Genomic DNA, 22,496 nt, shown 5'->3' with positions numbered 1-22,496 from the left:
CCTCGAAGCCAAGGGAGCAATAGCAATTACAGTATCCTCCAAGGAACGTCTTGGAGGCAAGGGAACAGGATGTGGACGAAACCCTTTTGGATCCTAGTGATCCTGAGTCAAAAATCTATATCGGGTCAGGGATCCTTGGCAAGATGAAAGAAGATTTACTATCCTTCCTCAAAAGACGAAAATCCACCTTTGCTTGGAAACATGAAGACATGACAGGTATATCTAAGGATATTATTACTCACAAACTCGGCATTGACAGGACTATCAAACCAATCCATCAAAAAAGGAGGAAGTTTGCACCAGAAAGGAATGCCATTATCCAAGAAGAAGTAGAGAGACTACTTCGAGCAGGTATGATCAGAGAGGTAAAGTATCCAAAATGGTTAGCCAATGTGGTTGTTGTCCAAAAGAAAAACGGAAAGTGGAGGGTATGTGTCGACTTCACTGATTTAAATAAGGCATGTCCCAAGGATCCTTTCCCATTACCCCACATTGACTCCATGGTGGATGCAACAGCGGGGCATGAACTGTTAACCTTCATGGATGCATCATCTGGATTCCAACAAATTCAGATGGAACCATCTGACCAAGAGGATACAGCCTTCATGACCCCAACAGGTTTGTATTGTTATATTGCCATGCCTTTTGGATTAAGAAATGCAGGTGCAACATATCAAAGGCTGGTGAATATGATGTTCAAAGATCAAATTGGAAAAACTATGGAGGTGTACATAGATGACATGGTGGTCAAGTCAAAGAAAGCTGAGGATCACCTAAGGGATTTGGAAGAAGCGTTCGATATCCTTGATAGTTACAACATGAAACTTAATCCTTCGAAATGCCATTTTGGTGTTAAGGCAGGAAAGTTCTTAGGATACATGGTAACCCAGAGGGGCATTGAAGCAAGCCCGGAACAAATCAAAGCATTAATAAATATCAAATCTCCTGCCAATGCCAAGGATGTTCAAAGACTGACAGGCAGGATAGCAGCTTTAAACAGGTTCATATCGAAATCCTCAGAAAAATGCAAAGAATTCTACGATATCCTAAGGAAGAATAAGAAGTTTGAATGGACTGAGAAGCATGAGAACGCTTTACAAGCCCTTAAAGAATATATGTCCTCAGCACCAGCATTAGCAAAACCGGAAAAAGGAGATGTATTATCCTTATACCTGGCGGTATCCTCAACCGCTGTAAGTGCTGTCCTTGTCAAGGATCATGAAGGTACACAATATCCTATCTACTATGTAAGTAAAAGTTTACTTGATGCCGAATCCAGGTACTCACACCTCGAAAAACTTATTCTTGCATTAATCATGGCATCCACTAAGTTAAGGCATTATTTTGAAACCCATACTATTGTTGTTAAAACTAATTTTCCAATTAAGAATGTCCTCAGGAAACCGGAGATGTCAGGGAGATTGGCTAAGTGGGCAGTGAAGCTTAGTGCCCATGATATAAGATATGAACCAAGAACAGCCATTAAATCACAAGCCTTAGCTGACTTTGTGGCTGATTTCAGTAGTGATCTACAAAAAGAAGCAGAATTGGAGGTCCAGCAGCTGGATGAAACCAAGGATCCTTGGATATTACACACTGACGGATCCTCAAATGTCAAGGGCATAGAGCTCGGGATCCTACTAAAATCGCCACAGGGGGACATAATACCCCACTCCATAGCCTGTGAATTCCAAGCAACTAACAATGAGGCTGAATATGAAGCCTTAATTGCTGGCTTGCAAATCGCTAAGGATATGGGGGTAAAATATCTTAAAGCATATGTAGACTCATTATTGATCACAAATCACTTTAATGGATCCTATGCTGTTAAAGGTGAAAAACTAACCAAATATTTAGAGATAGTCAAAGAATTGGCACTCTCTTTTGTTTCTTTCAGCTTAACACAGGTACCAAGGGAGGATAACACGGAAGCTGATGCATTGGCCAACTTAGGATCATCCTTAAAAATTCCAGAAGACATAAGTATCCCTATCATCCATATCCTGGCTCCTGCTATTGAAAATCAAGTGGCCATGGAAATAGAAGAGGATACTGCAGTAATCCCTAGTGAAGAAGCTCAATCTTATGCAGGATCATGGGTCTCACCAATCATGAAATACTTGCGACATGGAGAGATTCCAATGAGAGAAAATCCTAGAGCTTTCAGGATCAAGGTATCTCAATTTACGATCTTAAATAATGTGCTATATAAACGATCCCTTGCAGGACCATATTTAAGATGTATTGAGGATCCTGAAATTGAAGAAGTGTTGAGAGACTTCCATGAAGGAGATTGTGGAAACCACACTGGGGGCAGGGCATTATTCTCAAGGATCCTTAGAATAGGATACTACTGGCCAACCATGAAAAGGGATGCTGTAGAATATGCTAGGAAATGTGATCCTTGTCAAAGACACAGCAATATCCTTCAACAACCAGCTGAATTACTACACCCCATACCATCCTCTTGGCCATTCATGAGATGGGGAATGGATATAGTTGGCAAGCTCCCTAAAGCACCTGGTGGAAAAGTATTTATGCTTGCCATGACTGACTATTTTTCTAAGTGGATAGAAGCTGAAGCCTTCGCCCAAGTCAGAGAAAAGGAAGTCATATCCTTCATCAAAAGAAATATTATAACTAGATTTGGCATTCCCTCTGAAATTGTATGTGATAATGGCTCCCAATTCATTGGAAGTAGAACCACTAACTTTTGTGACAGTTGGGGAATCAAGATGATAACATCAACACCAGTTCATCCACAAGCCAATGGTCAAGCAGAATCATCCAACAAGATCATCATCAACAATCTGAAGAAGAAGCTAGGATCCAAGAAGGGGAAATGGGCAGAGGAGTTACCTTATGTGCTATGGGCTGATAGAACAACTCCCAAGAATGCCACTGGTCAAACACCCTTTTCTTTAGTATTTGGGGCAAAAGCAGTGATCCCAACAGAGATGGTGATCCCAACTGCTAGAACAAGTGCTCGTGATCCTGAAGAAAATGCTGCAATCCTGGCTCAGGATTTGGATACTATTGAGGAAATCAGGGATCTGGCTAGGATAAGGATGGCTAGCTACCAACAAAGAATGGCTGGTGCCTACAACAAAAATGTTAGGATAAGGAAGTTCCAAGTCGGAGATATGGTGTTAAGAAAAACATTCCAAAACACTATTAATCCTGCTGACGGGAAGTTAGCACCAAAATGGGAAGGCCCTTACTTAATTGAAGCTGAAGCAGGAAAGGGGGCATACAGATTGCTAACCATGGAAGGAAACTTGTTGCCAAGAGCCTGGAATGCTGTTCACTTAAAGAAATATTTCATGTGAACATGATCCTTCATGCATGTGATCCTTACACTGAAGTATCCTTGAAGGATCACGGTGATATCAGTGATCCTTACTCCGGTAATATGCTTATCCTAGAAACTATTGCATTTTCTTACTTTTTACCTAAGGATAAGGATCATGTATCCTTCATCCTCTACTCACGAAACATTTGAGTTATGATAGTTCAGGTATCTTCAGCATATCGTCAAAGATCTTCAAAAGCACCACAGATCCTTGGGTCCAACCCCAGTTATCCTTGGGATTATCCCCAGTTTCCGCCAGCAGCGCACGATGATCCTGATATAGTTCACGTCTTTGGGACCAGTACCCACTTCCGGGGCTGACAACCTCATCGTACTGGCTATATTTAGGATCCTACGTATAATGGTAGACGTACCATACATCCGTTCCTAAGGTTTCTAACGTTTTCACGTTAGCTAAGGTTTTGACATTTTCATGTCACTAAGTTTGGATAGTCGCCAGTAAGGGCCATACTCCAGTTTACATACGATCCTTTGGGCTTGTCCCCAGTTATCCTTTGGGCTTGTCCCCAGTGATCCTCCGGGATCATTCTCAGTTATCCTTTGGGCTTGTCCCCAGTGATCCTCCGGGATCATTCTCAGTTATCCTTTGGGCTTGTCCCCAGTGATCCTCCGGGATCGTTCCCAGTTATCCTTTGGGCATGTCCCCAGTTACTAATTCATTTCTTACATTGGCTTAGTCCCAAATTGTGCTTCGTTTTTCAGGATTGTCAAAGTTAAAACACATAAGGATCCTTAATCCTTATTATCTAGTAAAATCTTACCTACGACTGTCTCGGTTGAAGATTAGGATCCTAACTTGGATCCTCAGGTATGATCCTTGACTATTTTGATTATACTCATTATCCTAACCAACCCTTATACTTTGACAACCAAACCTATGGTCCTTGAACTAAAATACTTTGAATATTTTCAGTATCAGGATATTTGATCTAGGATCATATCCTAACTTTATTAAATATATTTTCAACTCTTGCCACTTTAAACAAATATACTACAAAAACAACTAAGAAACAAGAAGATAAGGATAACAACACCAGATAAGCCAGGAAAGTTAAAGTTATATTATTAAACAAAAGGATCATTAACCCTTTCAAAAAGTTGTCAAAATTGCCAACCCACATTTCTACCAGCAAAACGTGGCCCGTCCACATGGGTTGGCAAAGGGTGTCCATTGTCTATGCGGTCTTAGCATTGTGCAGGAAAATAAAAGCGGCAGGATCACAAAGGCTTCATCCCCCAAACAGAGGATCCCTCCACCTTTTGTAATCCTACCTATTGTTCAAAGGATCCAGGATCCTCTACCCTAAAAACTATTGTTCAGAGATTACAGACCATAATTGTTTCAAACCATCAACTACCACAAAAAACCACTACCAATCCTAAAAAATTGGGCTCCGGCCTAGTCTCGAAATATCCATCATCGCCCAATCATGCAGCCTACACCTTCGCTGCTTCGTCACCACCAGCATCTCCACCTTGATCCTTCTCTGCATCACCACCTTCCAGCATGGGGATCTCCTCAGCCTCATCCTCGTCCTCCAGGTCCGCCAGCCTTGCCTTCCAACCTTCAACGTCCCACGAGCTTTTGTCAAAGGTAGGATCCTGAGCCTCCTCAGCCATCTGAAGTTGTATCTTGTACATAGCAATTGCCGCGGAGACCTTGGCATCTTGGGTGATCTCCTGCTTCTCGTTATCCATATCGATCAACCTCTGAGCAGCCTCATCCTTCATGGCCCGGAGTTCCTTCTCAAGATCTGCTATCTTGAGATCCTTAAGCACGCCCATTTGTTGAAGGTCGGCAATCTGGCTCTCTTGATCCTCAACATGGCCAAGATAGGTCTCGATCTCGGCAAGTTTCTGCAAAGAAGGAAAAAAGGTAAGTTCAGGATCAAGTGATCCTCAAAAAAGTAGGATATACAGGCAGAATATACAAGCAGGATATTAGAGAAGGATAACCAACAGGGGAAATGATCCTTACCTCATTGACATAGTCAAGGAATTGCTGACGGAGGAGGGGGAATCCTTGGAGATCTTCAGAGGTTTTCCTCTTTTTCCCCTTGCCCCGGATAGGTGCCTTGGGGGCTGAAACCGAAGGACTGGCAGCAGGAGCCTTCTTCCTCGAAGACTTGACGTTGGTGAGATCATCTATCCCAAATTTAGAAGCAGATTTGACAGACCTGGCAGACTTTCCAGCACCTACACAATCAAAAACAAGATAAGTTGCTTTATTAATCAAACAATCCTACATTTAAATTTATTTTCTATAAGGATACTTACTTGACATAGTGGCAGATGCAGAGGATACTTCTTGAGAATCTTGGACGGTGACTTGGAAACTTCTGATTTCAGGATTAAGCTTTTTAAAAGCTAGGACTCTCTCTTTTGCAGCAGGGCTTAATTTCAGATGAGCAATGGATATAGCTGCACAAGAGATAAAAAGAGATATTAGTGATCCTCATTATATGAGACAGGGCTGACAGTGATCCTTCGAGGATCCTCTATCCTACCATGAGTGGCCCATTCCTTGGGCAGATCCTTCCCATCTGGGATGGAATCCCTCCTAACAAAGAAAAAGCGACGCTTCCAGTTTGTATCGTTCTTAGTGACCTTGAAGACAGGGTGATCCTCCCCGGCTTTCCGTTTCAACAAATACCGGTGAGAACCAAAGGTGGTGAGATCGTAAAACTCAGCTAACTCCGCCATCCCCAGATCAATCCCTTCCTGCTCGATGATCCTCTCGAAGGTATACAGAACCCTCCAGATCATCGGCATAGCTTGGATATATGAGATGCCGGTTAAGGAAAAGAAAGATTGGGTGAACAATGGAAAAGGATATGAATACCCTATGGTAAATGGAGTAGCAGGAAAAGCCACCCAGGTATCCGAAACAGAGTCACTCAGAGCGGTAGGTGTGAAGGACTTGAAAACAGCATTCGCCGGAAAGCAATGACGAATTCTGTCTATGTGAACATCAGTAAAGCAACACCTCTCCGTAGGAGAATCCTTGATAATCCCCTGGCTTTTTAAGGGACTATCCTTCTTGGAATCCTTGTGTGGAGAATTCCGGAGCAACATGTTTGTGACGAGACGAAAACAGAGTAGAAGCAGAAAACAGAGCAAAGAGAAAAGAAAGAGAGAAAGAGAAGAATACATGATCAATCTTCGGTGCAGAATATAAAGGGAGTGTATCTTGAATTTAAATACAAACTGATCCTCACCCTATCTCCTATTTATAATCATGATCTGCAGGGATTGTCACATCTATGACGTAATGATCGCAACGGCTAGTCCGGGTGTAACGGCTAGTTTCTTGGAGTTGCCCGTTAGAGATAAGATCGAAACAAAACATAACTCGTCTATTTACAATTAACTCCTTATATTTTGGGGGCAATTGTTAGGGCTGGATTTTCATTATAGGTGATCCTTATACGTGATCCTAACCAGTGATCCTTGTTTCTTTGGCAGACAGTGATCCTCAGCAGGACTTCAGGATCAGGATCATGGGACATTATGGTGATCCTCATGCTAACGGTCACCTCCGCTCAATACAATATTGTTTTGCAGGAACATCTAGCAGGATACGCTCTAGGCATCATGATCCAGGGACGCGTCTTCACAATTATGGCAAGAGCTTGATTGAAGATAGACGTTGCACAGGATATGGAAACTAGGCATGATTTATGGGCAGCTATTTAGGCTAGATTGTATCTCATTTCTAAAGGGGTAATGAGCTGATAATTAGTCCTTTTACCTAAAATAGGTCACCTACACTTGTATAAATACCACTCTCCATCATTTGGAAGAGGGGACACACGACATACAACGCAACTCTCACACACTTAGACACTCGAAACAATAGTGATCCTTGTACTCAGCTCATTACTATCCGAAGTTGTAATCATATTTTTCTTATATTGAAGTTGGTGATCGGTAGTTGCCATCACCCGAGGTTTTTTATGCCGGAGATCATACACTGATCAAGGGCTTTTTCCTCGTATAAATCATTGTGTCTTTGCATCTTTATCACAGAAGTGATCCTTTACTTTCATAATTAACCAAGCATCATACCCCATTTACATAAAGTTTGGTTACATTATCCTTGTGTGATTTTTGACCAAAACATGGTGAATATCAAATCCCCTGCCAACGCTAAGGATGTGCAAAGGCTAACAGGCATGATAGCAGCTTTAAACAGATTTATATCTAAATCCTCAGAAAAGTGTAAAGAATTCTATGATATCCTAAGAAAAAACAAGAAATTCGAATGGACTGAGAAGCATGAGAGTGCTTTACAAGCCCTCAAAGAATACCTGTCCTCAGCTCCAGCGTTGATGAAACCAGAAAAAGGAGATGTGTTATCCTTATATCTTGCGGTATCCTCAAAAGCAGTAAGTGCAGTCCTTGTTAAGGATCATGAAGGTACACAATATCCTGTCTATTATGTAAGTAAGAGTTTACTTGATGCTGAATCCAGGTATTCACACCTTGAAAATCTTATTCTTGCATTAATTATGGCATCTACTAAGTTAAGACATTATTTTGAAACCCATGTCATTATTGTTAGAACTAACTTTCCAATTAAGAATGTCCTCAGGAAACCAGAGATGTCCGGAAGGATAGCTAAGTGGGCAGTAAAACTTAGTGCCCATGATATAAGATATGAGCCCAGAACAACAATCAAATCTCAAGCATTAGCAGACTTTGTGGCTGATTTCAGTAGTGACTTACAAAAGGAAGCTGAACTAGAAGTCCAGCAGCTGGATGAGACCAAGGATCCTTGGATACTACATACTGATGGATCCTCAAATGTTAAAGGCACTGGGCTTGGTATACTACTAAAATCGCCACAGGGGGACATAATACCCCACTCCATAGCTTGTGAGTTCCAAGCCACTAACAATGAGGCTGAATATGAAGCCTTGATTGCTGGTTTGCAAATCGCTAAGCATACGGGGATCAGGTATCTTGAGGTATACGTGGACTCATTGCTAATCACTAATCACTTTAATGGATCCTATGCTGTTAAAGGTGAAAAACTAACCAAATATTTAGAGATAGTCAAAGAATTGGCACTCTCCTTTGTTTTCTTTAGTTTAACACAGGTACCAAGGGAAGAAAATACAGAAGCTGATGCATTGGCTAATCTAGGATCATCCTTGAAGATCCCAGAGGATATAAGTATCCCCATCATCCATATCCTAACCCCTGCTATTGAAAATCAAGTGACTATGGAAATAGAAGAAGATTCTGCAATGATCCCTAGTGAGGATACTCGATCCTGCCCAGGATCATGGATCTCACCAATCATGAGATACTTACAACACGGGGAGATTCCTATGGGAGAAAACCCTAGGGCTTCCAGAATTAAGGTATCTCAATTCACAATCTTAAATAATATATTGTATAAGCGATCTCTTGCAGGACCATATTTGAGATGTATCGAGGATCCTGAAGTCCAAGAAGTTCTAAAAGACTTCCATGAAGGAGATTGTGGAAACCACACTGGGGGCAGGGCATTGTTCTCAAGGATCCTAAGGACAGGATACTACTGGCCAACTATGAGAAGGGATGCTGTGGAGTATGCTAAGAAGTGTGATCCTTGTCAAAGACACAGCAATATCCTTCACCAGCCAGCTGAATTTCTACACCCTATATCCTCTTCTTGGCCATTTATGAGATGGGGGATGGATATAGTTGGCAAGCTCCCTAAGGCACCTGGTGGAAAAGTGTTCATGCTTGCTATGACTGATTACTTCTCCAAGTGGATAGAGGCTGAAGCTTTTGCCAAAGTCAGAGAGAAGGTAGTTATATCCTTTATTAAGAGAAATATTATAACTAGATTTGGCATTCCTTCTGAAATTATATGTGATAATGGTTTCCAATTTATTGGGAGCAGGACTACTAACTTTTGTGACAGCTGGGGGATTAAGATGATAACATCAACACCAGTCCACCCACAAGCCAATGGACAAGCAGAATCATCCAACAAGATCATCATCAACAATCTGAAGAAGAAACTTGGATCCAAGAAGGGGAAATGGGCAGAAGAATTACCTTATGTGCTTTGGGCTGATAGGACAACCCCCAAGAATGCTACTGGTCAAACACCATTCTCTTTGGTATTTGGGACAGAATCAGTGATCCCAACAGAAATGGTGGTTCCAACTGCTAGAACAAGTACCCGTGATCCTGAGGAGAATGATGCAAACCTGGCTCAAGACTTGGATACTATTGAGGAAATCAGGGATCTGGCTAGGATAAGGATGGCTAGCTACCAACAAAGAATGGCTGGTGCTTACAACAAAAATGTCAGGATAAGGAAATTCCAAGTTGGGGATATGGTATTGAGAAAAGCATTCCAGAATACCACCAATCCTGCTGATGGGAAATTGGCACCAAAATGGGAAGGCCCTTATTTGATTGAAGCCGAAGCAGGAAAGGGGGCATATAGATTGCTAACCATGGAAGGTAATTTGTTACCAAGAGCCTGGAATGCTGTCCACTTGAAGAAATATTTCATGTGAGCAGGATCCTCCTGGCACATATGATCCTTACATTAGAAGTATCCTTGAAGGATCCCTGAGGTGTCAATGATCCTTACTCTGGTAATGTCCTAATCTTGAACTCTTATTTACATATTTTCTCATTTAAGGATAAGGATCATGTATCCTTCATCCTTCTCTCACAAGATTTTGAGTTCTGATAGTCCAGGTATCCTTAGCGTATTGTTGATCATCTTCAGAAGCAATTCAGATCCTTGGGTTCAACCCCAGTTGTTTGGGCTTGTCCCCAGTTATCCTTGGGCTTGTCCCCAGTTTCGCCTGTAGCGCACGATGATCCTGGTATAGTTCAAGTCTTTGGGACCAGTACTCGCTTTAGGGGCTGATAATTCCATCGTACTGGCTATACCTAGGATCCTACGTATAATGGTAGACGTACCATACATCCGTTCCTAAGGTTTCTAACGTTTTCACGTTAGCTAAGGTTTTGGCATTATCATGTCACTAAGTTTGGATAGTCGCCAGTAAGGGCCATACTCCAGTTCACCTATGATCTTTGGGCTTGTCCCCAGTTATCCTTTGGGCTTGTCCCCAGTTATCCTTTGGGCTTGTCCCCAGTTATCCTTTGGGCTTGTCCCCAGTTATCCTTTGGGCTTGTCCCCAGTTATCCTTTGGGCTTATCCCCAGAATTGTTGGGTTTGTCCCCAGTTACTAACTTGTCTTTTATATTGGCTTAGTCCCAAGTTATATTCTATTTTCAGGTTTTTGAAGTCAAACAACTAAGGATCCTCAATCCTTATTATCCACTAAGGTTTTTCTTATGGTTATCCTGATTATAGTGTTAAAGGTTAGGATCCTAACTTGGATTCTCAGGTATGATCCTTAACTGTTTTGATTTCATTCATTATTTTGAATAACCCCTACACTTTGACAACTGAACCTATGATCCTTAAAATTAACTACTTTTGGGAAGTTTTCGACTATAGATATTTGATCCTGGATCATATCCTAAATTTCTTAAACACAATTTGATTAACTTTTCTTATTCAGACAAGTATAAATCAAAACAATTGAAAGTTTAAAAGATATACAAGGATAACATCACAGGATAAGTCAAAAGTTAAAAGTTTTATTCATTCACAAAATATTTAACCCTTTAAAGTTGTCAAAATTGCCAACCCACGTTTCTACCAGCAAAACGTGGCCCGTCCACATGGGTTGGCAAAGGGTGTCCATTATTCATGCGGTCATAGCAGTGCAGGAAATAAAGGTCGGCAGGATAACAAGTGGCTTCATCCCCCAAACAGAGGATCCCTCCACCACCTATTATCCTACCTATTGTTCAAAGGATCGTGGATCCTTATCCTAAAAGCTATTGTTCAAAGTACAAACCATCAAACTATTCAAACAAACAACCACCAAACAAAAAAATTGGGCTCCGGCTAAGTCTCGAAATTTCCATCATCGCCCAATCCTGCAGCTCAATCCTTCGCTGCACCATCACCACCAGCTCCGCTTGCCTCACCACCTTGGTCCTTGCCTCCACCCTCAAGCATCGGGATCTCCTCATCCTCCTCATCATCCTCCAGCTCAGCCAGCCTAGCCTTCCAACCTTCAACATCCCAGGTGCTCTTATCAAAAGCAGGATCCTGGGCTTCCATGGCCATTTGCAGCTGGATCTTGTACATAGCTATGGCGGCAGAGACCTTGGCATCCTGGGTGATCTCGTGCTTCTCATAGTCAAAATTGATCAGCATCTTGGCAGCATCATTCTTGGTGGCCTGGAGCTCCTTCTGAAGATCGGCTATCTTGAGATCCTTCAACACCCCAACCTGTTGAAGGTCAGCAATCTAGCGATCCTGATCCTCGACATGGCCAACATATGTCTCTACCTCAGCAAATTTCTACAAGGAAGACAAGGAATGGTGTCAGAAACCAAGTGATCCTTAGACTAGCAGGATACACAAGCAGGACAGTGATCCTTACCTCGTTGATGTAATCCAGACACTGTTGGCGGAGCAGGGGCAGACCTTGCAAATCCTCAGCTTCAGAGGCCTTTCTCTTCTTGCCTCCTTTTCCCCTGATAGGTGCTTTAGGGGCCGAAGCAGTTGGGCTAGTAGCAGGGGTCTTCTTCTTAGAGGATTTGACGTTAGTAAGATCAGTGATGCCGAACTTTGAGGAAGATTTGGTGGATTTTCCAGCGCCTGCACAACCAAAACAAGATAAGTATCTTAATTTTATTTGACTCTCATTATAGAAATACTCCTTAAATAAGGATACTTACTTGACATTGTGACAGAAGCAGAGGATACTTCCTGAGAATCCTGGGTGGTAATCTTGAAAGTTCTGACTTCAGGATCAAGCTTCTTAAAGGTCAGGAGTCTCTCTTTTGCAGCAGGAGTCAACTTCAGATGTGAAACGGAGATACCTGCACAAGAAAACAACAGAACATCAGTGATCCTTATACTAAAGGACAAGTTCTATGGTGATCCTTCCCAGGATCCTCTATCCTACCATGGGTAACCCACTTCTTGGGCAAATCCTCCCCATCAGGGATGGTATCTCTCCTTACAAAAAAGAACCGCCGCTTCCAATTAGTATCATTCTTGGTAGCCTTGAAGATCGGATGCTCCTCCCCGGGTCTACGTTTGAACATATAACGATGGGAACCAAAGGTGGTCAGATCGTATAGCTCACCCAACTCGGCCATACCTAAGTCAATCCCCTCTTGCTCGATGATCCTCTCAAGGGTAAACAAAACCCTCCAGATCATCGGCATGGCCTGGATGTAAGATATGCCGGTCAAGGAGAAGAAGGCTGGAAAGCGATACATATAACCTATGGAAAACGGGATCACAGGAAAGGCAACCCATGAATATGAGGTGTGGTCACTCAGGGCAGAAGGATCATAAGCTTTGAACACCGTATTTGCAGGAAAACAGCACCGAATCCTGTCAATCTGAGGATCAGCAAAGATACAGCGTTCTTTAGCAGAGTTTGTGATGATCCCTTGGCTCTTAAAGGGGCTTTCTTTCTGCTGATCCTTGACAGGAGAATTCCGGAGCAACATTTTGAACGAAATAGACACAAGAAGAAAAACAGAGCAATCGAGAGAGAAGATGAAGGGAATACCTGTTCAATCCTCTGGTTGCGGTTATAAAGGGAGAAGCTCTTGATTTTAAATGCAAACGATCCTATCCCTATCTCTATTTATAATCATGATTTGTGCAGGGCTGTCACCTCCGTGACGTCAGGATTGCAACGGATAGTTCGTTCACAACGGCTATATATCCGTTGAGTTAGTTACAGATAAGATCAGCACAATATAACTCGTTAATATTACATAATTACTCCTTATATTTTGGGGGCAATTGTTAGGGCAGGATTTTAATGACCTGTGATCCTTACATGATATCCTAACAAGTGATCCTTGTTTCTTTGGCAGATAGTGATCCTCAGAAGAGCTTCAGGACCAGGATCATGGATCATCCTAAGGATCCTCATACTAACGATTGTTCTCTTTATATTTAATGTTGTTTTGCAGGAATTACGAGTTGGACCTGGTCTTGGCAACGTTATTAAGGAATCTTTCACGCTAATTTCGCACATGCATAACCAGAAATAGACGTTGTGGAGAATATGGAAACTTAGCACAAATTACGGGCATTTAGTTAGGCTAAATTTACTTCTGTTTCTAAAGGGGTAACGAGCTAGTAGTTAGGTGACTTACCTAAATTCAACCACACACACTTATATAAAGGGCACTCTCAAGCATTCGGAAGACACAACACATTTCTTACACACTTTAGCATACTACACCATAGTGATCCTTGTACCTAGCTCGTTATCATCCGAAGTTGTAAACGTTGTTTATTATATTGAAGTTTGGTGATCGGTAGTTTCCATCACCCGAGGTTTTTTATGCCGGAGATCATTCATTGATCAAGGGCTTTTTCCTCGTATAAATCCTTGTGTCACTTGTGCAATTTACATTTAAGTGATCCTTTACTTTATGCATCACTACAAGCATCATTCCCCGTTAACAGAGAGTTTGGTTGCATTATCCTTGTGTGATTTTTGACCAAAACAATAACCATGGCATACAAAGTTGTATTTTATTTATAAACAAGAGTGCTACATCGTTCCAAAACAAGAAATACAAAGTTCATAACATATTTAAACTAGCCTATCTTCATTGTTAGGCTCTAAGGCACAGGTACGCCCTAGTATTGTGATCAACATCTTATGGAACAACTCCTAAAAACACATGTGAAAGTAGGTACGTCAGCATAAAAATGCCTGTGAGATACATAGGTTTTGTGAAAATGGGATTCATGACTTGAGTTTAAAGGAAGTTTAATAACAGTCAGTCATGAACCTTGTACTTTGTCTTGCTTTGTAAACCATTTGAAAAACGATAACATCAGATGATATATATAGATAAGTGCAAGGTTAAACGAGTAACCAAGTAAAATGAGTTGAATATAATAAGTTGTTTTGTAAGACAATGTTTTATGAAAAGTATGTTATTTGTATAAAATGTTATATGTCTAAACTGAAATGATTTAGATAACGCTAAGATATGTAATATTATACAAACATTTATATATAGGAAGTACCAGCGGCGTATCCACCATGTTTGCATCATATTACATACTCAACGTTACTCAAACCATTTACCCAAACCATCCACCATGTAAGATTGTTCTTGTATAACTCAATTGTCAAGTGTTATTGTGTAAATCATGTCAAATGTCTATGTTCAATGTAAACCACCAAATGTGTATGTCAATGTCAACGTGTTTATGTTCGATGTAAATCATGTAATGTGTATCCCAAAATGTATCATGTATGGTAAGCGAAATGTATCAACTTAAACCATATGTAAAATGCACAAAACAAGCCGTTGAAGTAAAACGTGGTTTAAATCAACGTTATGTTCTGTGGAAAAATGCATGCTCTATTGATATTAACATTTATGCGGTATTGTGAAATATGCATACATCCAAGCCTTGAGACTGTGGCGATAAACCCTTAAACAAATTAAAGGTTTATCTAAGTTATGTATATCGAATTCGGTCATTCCTTACAATCCTATCAAACCCAGGATTTCAGGAACGGGAGTTGTCAATTCCTATGGTACCACTACCTACTAACGAACGGCGTGATCAATGTTAATGAATGCATTGTCCCATGTTAAACAAGCCAAATGTCATAACAAAATGAAGGCATGTGATGTAAACAATTGTACTAAGTATGCTAAGTAAACATACGAAGCAGAAATGTTCATGTAAATCAATGTGCCCATATGCTGAGTAAACATATGCAGCAGAAATGTTCATGTAAATCAATGTGTCCATATGCTGAGTAAACATATGCAACAGAAATGTTCATGTAAATCAATGTGTCCATATGCTGAGTAAACATATGCAACAGAAATGTAATGTAAATCAATGTGTCCATATGCTGAGTAAACATATGCAACAGAAATGTAATGTAAATCAATGTACTAAGTACGCACACAATGGGCATACATAGCATGAAATGTAATGAAATCGTGTACTATAATGTACTAACAACATAGCAGGCATATGATGTGAAAACATGGAAAGCATGAATGTAACAGATTGTGTGAGTTTTTAGCAAAATGGGGGGGGGTATTTATAGGAAAGGCATAACCGTTAGGATCGTTTCTTGAATAACGTGCCACGATCTCGCCCGTACACTTGTCAAAAATGTGGTGGTTACTGAAAATGGCCTTTGGCCTTTGATTGGGTGAAAGGGCATTGCCCCTTGATCGAACGAAAGGCCAACTGCATTGAATAGAAACATTGAATCTGGTCTGACAGTCCCACGTGCCCCGCGTAAAGGTTGGCCTTACCTTTACACGCCCCGCCTGAGGGTCACAGATCAGAATTTTCAATTTTGGTCCCTGCACCTCAGAAACACGTAATTTGGCCCATTTTTGGCACGTTTAAGCCCCGTTAACCTCATTTCAAGGCTCTAAGATGAAGTTAAAGTGTAGGGGACTTGAAATATGCTCAAAAATATTCCGGATGTCGGTTCGTTTGGCCGTATGATCGCGATGTTCGCTTAATTACGACGGAATGCGCATAAGCGCGAAAGACGATCCAAATGACGCGACGAATGGATTTTTCTCATGCCAAACACTAAGGCATAATATAAGGATGCTTACATAAATTTTTGGATGTCCGGATGTATTCAGAGCGTAAGTTATGCGCGAAAGTGCAAACTTGTGCACTTTTTGACACTTTTAGTCCCTGAATGATCCAAAAGTTTGTTTTAGCATACCAAACCCCTCAAAGCCTATTTCTAAGCTATGTAAAGGATATTTATGGTATGTTTATCTTATGGACATGTTCCGGAATGTTCGTTACAGTTCAAATTGGCATACTTTCGCAGTTTGTCAAGTTTAGTCCTTGTAAGCGAATTAACTTGTTTTTGCTATACCAAGGCCTTCAAAACTTATTTCTAAGTTATGTAAAGGTTATTTAAGGTATGTTGAGTATATGTTGATGTTCCGGAGTATTTTTCGCATTAAACTGAGTACGTTTACGCTCCAGTTTGCGTATAATGCTCCAGAAAGCGATGTAGAGTTTGAAATTGAACAAAAGTCAAAACATGAAAAATGTAAAACACAACGAAACAAACATTGGGATCAAATAACATTGTTTTATTGATAACTGAACTGTTCACAATGATTACAAGCACAAATGTTACATAACCTTAGTTTCGCTTGTGTGAACTTTTGTAGTTTTGCTTATTGTGCATTCTCACCTGGTTTCGCTTATTAGTCACTGTTTTTGAAAAACGCGCAAAGTCATTATGGATTCAGAGTTTTACAACGCGTTCGCTACTCCGTCTGGTCCAGCTGCAATTGCTCAGGCCATGAACTTAGAGAACGAGACGGAAACCACCCAAAAGCCCCCGAAATTGATGAGTATCGAAGAATATTACGGGTGGAAAATCGGTTCGAGAACTGGGTTCAGGCAAACCATCTTAGGTCATGGGAATGCATCTTAAAGAAATATGTGTTGCCTCGAACAGAATTGCAGACTACAAAAAATTTGTCGAAATTCACGGAGCAGGAACGGGCTATGTACAAAGCTGAGAAAATGATGATAAGTCTGCTTCAGCAAGCAATCAAAGAAGACATCTTTATTTTGCTACAGCACGACAAAACAGAAAAATCAATTTGGGATGCACTTAAAGTTAAATTTGAGGGAAGCGAGAACATGATAAAGAGCAAGAAAGCGTTGCTTAAAAAAGAGTTTGATCTGTTCAGCAGTCTATCGGGTGAAGACACAAAGAAGCTGATTGAGAGATACTGCCATCTTGTACGATCAATGTCGATGTTAAGTATTGAAAAAGATCGTGAAGATTGGGTAGACAAGTTAGCCGATGCATTACCACAGAAAGAGTGGGGAACATATCTGATGATTCTGAAAAACACTGGTGTTTATGATGGGTTGACTATATCTCAGTTTATTGAAAAGATCGAGAGTCAGGATCTGGAACAGCAGAAGATTGCTAGGATGAATAGTCCGAGTGGTCAACAGGATGTAAAGATGTATTACAAAGGGAGTGTTCCGGTTCCAGAATCTGAGAGAAGTCCGAAAATCCAAACTGCTTTCAGTGCTGGTGATTCAACGGAAAAAGCTGATCAGAGTTCAACCAAAAGCAACAGCGGATTCTCATCATATCCAAGTGTCAATCCTAAAGAATCAAATACAAGCTTTCAGTCTCAGGGCACAAAGATAGGAAATGGATACGTGATTCAATGCAACATAGCTCTAAATCTTCCAGAAGGTCAAGGCTTCTCAGAAGACACTGCTAAAGACCACATGGCACTTCTTGGTTCAGTGTTGTTATCCTATGAGGGTCTTGTTGCTGGTCGGATCGGAAATCCTATGCTTACAAAGGAGGATTATGATCAGATAGACGCCGAAGAAATGGAACTCATGGATATCAAATGGTGTCTTGCAAGTGTTCTTCGACGTGCTGAGAAGTTCAAAACAATCACCGGGAGAAATGACTTTCTTGATGCTCTTGTATCTACTTTAGGTTTTGATAAATCTAAAGTTACTTGTTTTCGATGCAGGGAGAAATGCCATTTCAAACGGGAGTGCAAGGGTAGAGAAGCTAGTGGAGCTCAGAATCCGTTTGGAAAAGACGACTACTACCAGAAAGCCATTTATCAGCAGGTTGGTCAATCACAAGACTCACAGACGGCTCATGGTAGAAAGATTGAGGATTCTAAGAGAGCATGTTTAGTGGACTTTAGCTGGAACAAATACATATCTCCTGAAAGCAAAGCCTGTATAGTAGATCAAGATGATGAGAGATTACCTGAAGGCTTTAGCTGGGACATGTTTGTTGATGAGAAGGGAGAGTTCAAAGCTTTCATCGCCAAGATTGTCAGAGAACCAGACATGTTTGCTACATGGATGAAATCTATTGGTGTGAATGTGACGAGTGAAGATGAAAAATCTGTTACTTCTGATGAAAGTTCTGATGAAAAGTCACAAAGTTCAGATGAGAATGAACAAAATGCTGTTGATTTAGAAAAAGAAGTTGTATTTGATCAAACACCATCTGAGTCTGGTTCATCAGATGCTGATTCTGAAAAGTCTGTACAGTTTGATCAGTCACCAGTTGATAGTAGCAGTGATGATGAGGAAGAGAAACATATAAATGTTGCAAAATCTCATCTTTCTCCTGAAAGTTTTCATTTCTATTTTGCAGATCGCTTGGAAAAGTTGAAGGCAAAAAGAGCTGAAAAAGAACACATGGAAATGAAGACTGAAAGTGTTTTTGAGGAAAATGATAAGACTGAGCTGGTGAGTGAAGAAAAGATGCCTGAAGTTGAGAAGATGAAAGAAGAAGAAAAAGTGATTGAAGTGGTGAAAACAATCGAAGTAGAGAAGATTGTCGAAGTTGTAAAGCCTTGCGAGAAGTGTTCGGAAGCTTGTAAGGAATGTGCAGCAAAGGATGATATAATTGATGAGTATGAGAAGAAGAAAGAGCAGTTATTGTTTAACCTCAACTATGTGAAAGAATCATACGATGTTTTGAACAAAACAGTAACTGGTCTCCAAAAGACAAATTCAGAAAGAGAACAAGCACTGACGATGATGAATGCAGTCATGATGTCAAAGAAAAAAGCCATAAATTTCTACATCGAAGAAAATGCTAAATGGAAGCAAGAGTTGGAGACAGAGAAAATCGAGAATGAGAGAATTAGACGTTTATTACAAAGTTATTCTAGTTCTGATTATCTCATTGATCGTATTTACCCAACTGTTGCAGGAATGGAAGCTTTTCAAGATGAGAAGCCAAAGAAGAAGAAAGATTGTGGTAAGAAACCGACTGTTAGCTATAACAAGTGTCCGCCTCCAATTTGGGAAGGGTATTCTCCTAGAAAACCAAACGAGGAGAAACTTGAAAAAGCAGTCAATATAAAGCTAAAAACCGACACAACTGACATTTTACCAGATAACATTGATGTCACGTTTACCTCGTCTGATACTGATCATGAGTCTGAGATAATCAAAAAGGTGGTCGATCAGGTGTTGGATACTGATGAGGAATCTGAGTCAAAGTCTGAGTCTGGAAAGTCAAATTCGTCAGTCAACAGGGAAAATTCGTCGGTCAAACGGTCTTACAGTAAAGAATTTTTGTTATCAAAAGCAAATTTGAATGATGAAACCTTCGAAGTTGTTTATACTTTGAATGGTTCTGACAAATTATATTACAATAAAGAGTTTCCAATAATGAGTATTAAAACGGAATTGATTAACAAAACTTTCAAACTAATAGAGATTAATATTCCTGAATTGAAAGTTTTGAAAAGTTTTGAAAAATCTAAAAAATATACTTCAAGAGTTCAACAACGGTTAAACAAAAAAAAAAGGTTACAATTCTGGTTCCGGTTTTCAAAAGAAACCTAACCAAACTGGTAGCTACAAAAAGAAAGGTTTAGGATTTGTTCCACCGGAAAATTATAAAAATGATAAAAATTCTAAAACAAAAACAGAATTTGTGTCAGGTGGAAGCTTAGATGAGGAACAAAAGAAACCATTTTGGAAACAGTCAAACCAAGAGTTTCTTGCTGAAAAGAGAAAGAATGGAACTGAAGTGTTGTATCAAAGAGAGACTCGTACCTGTTACAAGTGCAATGAAGCTGGTCACATTGCATGGAATTGTTCAAAGAATGCAAAAACAAAACAGGGAGTTTCTCAGAAATTAAAAGAAAAAGTTGTAGATATTGAACCACCAACCGAAAAACTTAAAGTTTTTGAATATTCAACTTATGAGGTTGGTGAATGTTCGAAGAAAAATATGTATGAAAGAAAGGAAAAGACAATCAAATGTGGGTTGTTAAGAAAGTTGATGTGAATGTCGGCAATGAATCTGGTTCCACAAAGCCAGAAGAGCCACAGTTTGAGGAGAAAATTTCAGTGAATGATGATGATTTTCCATCACTGAAATTTGAAGAAGTTAAAAAGAAAATTGGAAAAGTTGATATTTCGAAACAGATTTACATTGAGAAAAATGAATTTGATGTCGAGAAAACTTTTAATGGAAGTGTAAAGAAAATTTTTGGGAAAATGTTGAATGGGAAAGCGAAGGGGGTTAAAGACTTTTACGCGACTAAAAAGGCAACATACAACCCCACTGCTCAAGAGTTGAAAGCCATCAAGTCTGAGAAGACTTGGATGGAAGTTTGTTTCCCATAGAAGTCTTAGGACTATGCCGGAGATCCTAATTTTATATCGTGGATCATGAATCGGCATCATTCATGTTTTGATGATTGTGTATGAAATTTTTGATAAGTGTTTGAATGTTTACAGGTTGTAGGACTACGCCGGAGCTTCCAGGTGAGAAGCAGGAATCGGCATCCTGATTGAAAATGTAGATGTAATATTCCTACATTTGGTATTGATTGGTTGTACCTACAAGTGGTAATTTTTACAAGTGGTACAGTAGTTCTTGAGTGCAAAATGGTAAATCAGGGACATTAAGTTGTACTTGATTTACTAACATAATAGAAAAACTAACAAGATGATGAACCATAACCCCAAATTTTAACACATGTTTAACTTTCAAATGGTTAAAAAAAACAAACTCATTTTCTGGAAAAATCATTTTGATTAAAACAAACTTAAGTATTTTGAGATCTAAATGAGAAAATGGTTTGTTGATAGGGGGAGTTCAGATTGTTTATGTCAAGTGAATGGCGATTTGATGTGATTCGATGTCGGTTGTCAAGTTTCTGTACAATTTGTTTTACTTTTTAGTTTTCAAGTGGGTCAAGAGTCTAGTAATTTTCAAATTTCCTTTGAAATGTGTTTGCATTTTAGGGGGAGTAGAAAATTTCAGAAAATCCAAAAACATTAGAAAATTTGAAAAAGACAAAAACATGATAAAATTCAAAAATGAGTTTCGTTGTGAAAAGAGGAAATGATAGTACATCAGTAGGCTGTCACAACATGCTAAAGAAATGTAAAGATAAAAAGTGATAAACAATCTCACTGCGGATATGCCAGTAGGTTTTCGCACATTTAGTAGATTGTGACGAGATATAAACTAAATTTCAAACTTGCTTGTTCTGTGGGTTAACACAAACTTGGATATATAGGTAACCCCTGAAATCTTGTTTGAAAGGTCCCTTATTCTGAGATACTAGGTCTTTATGCTCAGTGATATCTCGGGTATTATCCCGGGACTTCTGCTGTATGGAAGTACTAACGTAGTCCCCGGATAATGCTTTCCGCAAAAAGCTTGAAACATAGCTTCGCCCTCAGCATGCTGATGAAACAATAAAATTGATAGTCGTTGCTGTTGAAATGAAAAGATCCTCTAAAGGGGACACACCAAAAGTCGAAGCCGTCATCTCTCTGCGTATACGGAAGTATCGACCTGAGCTCTCATGGCCCTCGCATTTAACCCCTATACAGATATCAGTTGTGGTATATTCACCTGTAAGACTGAATATTGGGATCTGGATACAGGAGTATATTCAAGTAGTGAGACACACGAATAAGCTAGTATCTAAGATATTAACATCGTATCTCAGATCAGTTGAACTTTGTGTGAAAATTTCAGTGGACCGATATACTGACAATCTAGGTGAATTGTTTAGAACTGAAAATGTAATCAAGCTTAACGGTGTTAGTGACATGTCTCATAAACTGATATGATCCTCTTACACGAACTCACAAAAATATTATCTGTAAATATTTCTTTACTGCATTACATGTTTAGTTATTACAAAATCCAAAAAGATTTTCAGTGTGTTTTAGAATAAAGTTTCAGAAAAGCCAAAAAGATTTTTGACAACTGATATTGGAAAGCTGATTTTCAAAATTCAGAGTGCTAGACATGATGATCTTGTTATGAGGGGGAGTGCTTCATATTATCAAAATATTGCTGTCAAATTTACAAGTGATTCATCATAGTCTGAGGAAGAATTGTAGTTGGTACACATGGATTTGAGAGGGAGTTAGGGTTGGTGCACTTAAGTTGTTAAAACTAGAAATTTTATTGCTGGGTTAAGAATGTGCAGGTATAGTCAGGTTTTGATCTTGGATCTGAAGATA

This window comes from Helianthus annuus, chromosome 15 (genome assembly GCF_002127325.2).
Source record: "Helianthus annuus cultivar XRQ/B chromosome 15, HanXRQr2.0-SUNRISE, whole genome shotgun sequence".
Lineage (NCBI taxonomy): Eukaryota > Viridiplantae > Streptophyta > Magnoliopsida > Asterales > Asteraceae > Helianthus > Helianthus annuus.
This window is presented reverse-complemented; position numbering follows the sequence as displayed.